Here is a 5,729-nt window from a genome sequence, read left to right as displayed (position 1 = left end):
GGCCATATATAGTTCTTCTTCACTTTAATTCGTGCTTAAATGGCGAAAAGTTCTTGGTTAACAAGAACAATTAGCTAGCTTTTTTTAGTGAAGAAGAATCAACTTTAAAGAGTTAGAAGTCTCTTTTTAGAATCTTAGATATGAACATTTGGTGAAGATTGGAGTGTCAATCACTAATGAATTAATATTTGTAGCTAGCAAGCTGATACTACATACACCAACTCAAACTTTTCAATGTGAAAAAGTGCACCGAAGCGACGAGCATGGGCTTCGCTTTAAAGCGAAAGCGCAAAGCGAATCGTCACTTTTTCATCCAAAGCGACACGTTATTAAAAATAAAAACAATCAAATAATAATGTAAGATAATATAAATAGTAATACATTGATAATCTCATAAACTTATAATTCAATAATATAATAAAGGAATTAAATGTAAATTGAAATTTACGATTTTAATTATAACAATTTCAAATTTTAATTTAATAAAAAATGGGAAAATGAAACAAATCAAATCGTGTACTGTGTTTTCAATTGAACCGATAACGCAATTAGTCCACTGAACCTAAAGAATTAACAATTAGGTCCCTAAACTAACAAATTTCAAACAATTCTTTCAATTTGAAGGTTTCCAACATGTCAACAGGTCATTCTTCCAAATTAATTATTTTTTAAAAAATAAATTTTAAAAATTAATTATTTTTAAATTAAATATTAAGAAAAAAAAACATGACTCCCGCCGGAGACGACCGTCTCCGACCGATTTCTTCGTCTCCACGGTCGGAGACGAAGAGTTTCTTCGTCTCCGGCCATGAAGACGAAGAGTTTCTTCATCTCCGCCATGGAGACGAAGAGTTTCTTCGTCTTCGGCCATGGAGACCAAGAGTTTCTTCGTCTCCAGCCATGGAGAATAAGAAGTTTTCTTCTCTATGACCGGAGATGAAGAAACTCTTTTTGCAAGATCTGATTAAGACGGGGCAATGGAACATTAAGATAGAAAATGGTATCCTGTGGTAGAAGATGATGCAATTTTTTAAAATGTAACATTACTTTGATATCAGTTATTAAATTACTCTGATACTAGTTATTAAATAATAAAGGCTTATTATTGCACTAAAGTAAATGTTTTAAATAAATGCCAGTATTGGACCACTAATCGGAGAGATTGACTAGTGTAGATTTAATTGAGGAAGCTACTTTCAAGATGATGTTCTGATAAGGACGCTCACGAGAGAAATAGACCAAGAAAGGCGTATGACATTTCGTAGATATGCCCGCATGCATTCTAGGGTGGAACCCATAATCACATTGTTGGTGATGATGTCTTAACGCACTTGGGGGACAATTGCAAGTGTTTAGTGGATTTGTTGACAGGCATTCCACTTGGTAAAGACTGTATTGAGTTGGAGCTGGATAAAGCTATCTTCCATCATAAAAACACAAGTTCTATTTTTGTGATGATGAATGATATAGCGGATTTGATGATGATGAATTGGCTTAATGTCTCAATCATACAAGTATTTATACTGTAAGTTTTTTTTTTTTAATTATTATTGTATTTTATATATATGTTTACCTATATTTAGTGAAATTTCTTATTCATTATTTCTTAATTTTCAGATTTCTTAATTAGTTGTGCAATGAGTATGACATTAGGTCAATCGGATTTGTCTGTCCGACTCAGATTTGCCACACTATGCTTAAAAGCAGTTCCAGCAAAGTTACATCATATTTCATCCACGTTATGGAGCAGCACAAAGATAAAAACTTTATTTTAGCACCATATCATCAAGAGTAAGAAAATTGTTCTTATATTTTATTAATATAACTCATAACTTTATATTTGGAGTATTAGATATTAAATTTTTAATATATATTTGTGTTTTTAAATGTAGCTCTCATTGGTTACTTTTGGTGATTTGCATACGGTCAAAAAGCGTATGTATCTTGGATCTCTTGCCTTCTAATCGCAACATAGGTTTAATCAAAGGATCTGTGAATTTGTAAGTAAATATTTTATTATTTATATAAGTATTTTAGCAGCTATGATATTATTTATAAATTTTTTGTATGCTTATAATTATTATAGGGCATTTCGCTCTGTTCCTACGAGTGCACGTGATAAGAACATCAATTGGAAGCCATGCAAAGTATGTATGAAAATTGAATTTAAGTTTTAGTGTGATATTTTGAATTACATTAAGTTGTTTAAATTAGTAAAATAATATATGTATATTTTTTAGTGCCCGGTCCAACCGGGAGGTCATGAGTGTGGATATTATGTCATGCGATACATGTATGACATCGTGACAAAATATTCATCTGTTGATAATTTGGATGGGGTAAATGAATTTAAATAGAACTATGTATATTTAAGTTATATTTTATTAATTAACATATTTAATAATTTTATTAATTTAATTTTTTGTAGGCATTTGAAAGAGATAGTCCGTATTCTATCGACGACATAAATGAGGTTCGAGAGCATTGGTCAAAGTTCTTCTTTTCCGAGTGCTTGTAACTTTTATTTAATTGATAAAAAGTATTTTGTTTTTGATGATAGTATTGATCGAGTTGGGCATGTTTTGATGATATTATTGTATTAAAGTATGAGAATTTTATTATTGTATTTTGATGATAGTATTTGCATTATGTGTTAAAGGTATTATTTTAAAGTGTGTTGATAGTGGAGTAATGTTGATAGGATTTGAATAAGCTGTAACATGAACAGGAATTATAAAAAAAATTAGGGATTTTAATAAAATAAACAAATAATAAAAAAATTAAAATGTCATCCGCGACCATTCCTAGCCAGAAATGGTCGCGGATGACATTTTATTAAAATAATAAAAATAGAAAATGCGACCATTTCTATCGCGTTTTCCCTTCGAATTAAAAAAAAATAAAAAAAAAACAATACGCGACCGTTCTTTGTCAAGAACGGTCGCGTATTACTAACAATGCGCGACCATTTCACAATGGTCGCGTAAAGTCGATGCCTTTCCGCGAGCCTCTCATAGGCGACCATTGTATAATGATCGCCTATTGTCTTTTACAATGGTTGCCTATCTGCAATTCCGTACTAGTGAAGATGATGCAATTTTTTAAAATATAACATTACTCTGATACCCGTTATTAAATTACTCTGATACTAGTTATTAAATCATAAAGGCTTATTATTGCACTAAAAGTAAATGTTTTAAATAAATGTCAGTAATGGGCCACTAATCGGAGAGATTGACTAGTGTAGATTTAATGGAGGAAGCTACTTTCAAGATGATGTTCTGATAAGGACGCTCACGAGAGAAATAGACCAAGAAAGGCGTATGACATTTCGTAGATATGCCCACATGCATTCTAGGGTGGAACCCATAATAACATTGTAGGCTTTCATGGAGCGAGCATTGAACTCGATCTGGTTTTTGTTACCGACTACATGAGGAGGGGTTCTCTTCTTGAGTTTCTTGAAAATCCTGCGACAAATTTGACTTTCGAAAAAGCTTTGAGTTTTGTTCAGGATATTAGTAAAGGAATGGAGCATTTTCACTCGATTGGAATAGTTCAATTGTTGTCTAAGACCAAACAATATCTTTTTAACTGGAGACCTAAAACACGTAAAAATAGGGGAATTTCTATTCCAGACTAAGCAAGAAAATGTGGGCAAGTAGACCTCCCCGGAGATTTTGGCAGCCATGCAAGAAGTTGTCATTCCACCTCTAACTTTGATTGCTTGAATAAACCAACTCAAGCCTTGGGAAAGCAAAGTTAGTTGATGTCTACAGTTTCTCCTACATACTTTGGGAGTTGTTCTCCCACGGGTCCCTATTCAGAAATCCGGCAGCATTCGAAGTACTTCCTGAAAGTATTAAAGGGTTTATTATCAACTGTTGGGCAATTAGACCTGACGATCACCCCTCGTTTGAGGATATTTCTATATTTTTGCAAGATCTTATTAGGACGGGGCAATGGAACATTAAGATAGAAAAATAGTATCATGTGGTAGAAGATGATGCAATTTTTTAAAATGTAACATTATTCAGATACCAGTTATTAAATTATTCTAATACTAGTTATTAAATCATAAATGCTTATTATTGCACTAAAAGTAAATGTTTAAATAAATGCCAGTATTGGGCCAGTAATCGGAGAGATTTAACAGAGTAAGCTACTTTTAAGATGATGTATAGCACAAAGCGCGTGTGATAACTAGTTATTTTAATAAACGCTAACTTGATTTTAACACTATTGTGAATGATTTTGTGAAAAAATACCTACAATAATGAAAAAAATCAATAGAAATGGGTAAAAATAGGGAAGAATGGTTTGAAAATATGCATGGGAGGTATATATGTATGTATGTATGTATGTATGTATGTATGTATGTATGCATGCATGTATGTAAAGGTACTAGTAAATTACCCTTGCGATACACGGATAAACTTTTTTTCTTTTACACACACACACACACACACACACACACACACACACACACACACACATATATATATATATATATATATATATATATATATATATATATATATATATACATATATATATATAATTAAATAATAAAATTAATGATGATTTTTTTTTTTGAAAACATTAATGATGAAGTTAGAAACAATTCGATCTAATATTTGGAAGTGTACATTTATTTGAAATTATAAGATTTATATATTAGTGTTGAAATTAATTACTTAAAAATTATATTAGGAAATGTCTAAACAAAAAATAGAAGGAAGAACATGACTATTTGATATTATTTTAATTAACAAAAATAAACTATAATCAAATGAAAGGAATGAATCTCTATGTTGAATATACCATAGTAAGATTAAAGTGTTAAATATAGTCATATAGGTTGATAATATGGACGTAATATGTGTATGTTTATTTTCCTTTAATTACTCACAGTAATATGTGTATGTTTAACTTCCTAAATAGGCAGTAAAACTTATCGTTAATTCCAATAAGAATGAGGTCATTTTATTATGATTACTATATGGTAATTAATGAGTATATACTATTCTTAATTAATATTATGCTAATTATGACGTCTAATGCAATCTGAAAAATTATGGTAATTAAGGAGTATATATTATTCTTAATAAATAATATGTGCATGTTTATTTTCATTTAACTATGGACGTAATATGTGTATGTTTATTTTCTGTAATTATGTCCATAATATGTGTACCATTAATTTTCTTAATTGTCATTTCAAAAGTAATCAGAGGAAGTTCATGGGCAATTGATATTATTTGAAGTAAAAAAATGGAGGAAAAAATAACACTTTTCCCCCTGAATTATATACTTATAGCACTTTTTCTCTTGAATTATTCAAGTGGCTATTTTTTACCCCTGAAATGTTAAATGGACATATTTACCCTTGAAATAAATATTTCATTTATTTTTCTTCTCCAACGAATTACGACCACGATTTGGTTCAAATCGGACAGACATTATAGCAACGAAACTGAAATATTCCAATTACAAGTTAGAATCGAAACCTGATATTTAGAGTTTATTAAAATCGCGAACGGAACGATCGCTTCATGTTCTGAACTGAAACAAATAAAATACATTTATTGTTGAATTTAGACTATTTTAAAAATAAAAAATAAAATTTTATAATAAAGACGGTTCAAAATCGCGAACCGGATCCGGAAACGCCGGTTCACGGTTCAGGATCTAGTTTTTTCAATTCATAATTTTAATAAACTGAAATC

The 5,729-nt window shown here is 30.5% G+C and overlaps 1 long non-coding RNA gene across 1 annotated transcript; it reads left to right on the top strand.

Moving 5' to 3' along the window:
- The first annotated feature begins 2,091 nt into the window (after positions 1–2,091).
- LOC109174269 lies at positions 2,092–2,443 on the top strand. Its single transcript, XR_002053039.1, has 3 exons — positions 2,092–2,147; positions 2,241–2,339; positions 2,429–2,443. It is a non-coding gene; the product is annotated as an uncharacterized LOC109174269 (long non-coding RNA).
- Positions 2,444–5,729: the final 3,286 nt, after the last annotated feature.

The sequence above is a fragment of the Ipomoea nil genome, unplaced genomic scaffold (genome assembly GCF_001879475.1).
Source record: "Ipomoea nil cultivar Tokyo-kokei standard unplaced genomic scaffold, Asagao_1.1 scaffold0579, whole genome shotgun sequence".
Taxonomy (NCBI): domain Eukaryota; kingdom Viridiplantae; phylum Streptophyta; class Magnoliopsida; order Solanales; family Convolvulaceae; genus Ipomoea; species Ipomoea nil.
This window is presented reverse-complemented; position numbering and strand designations above follow the sequence as displayed.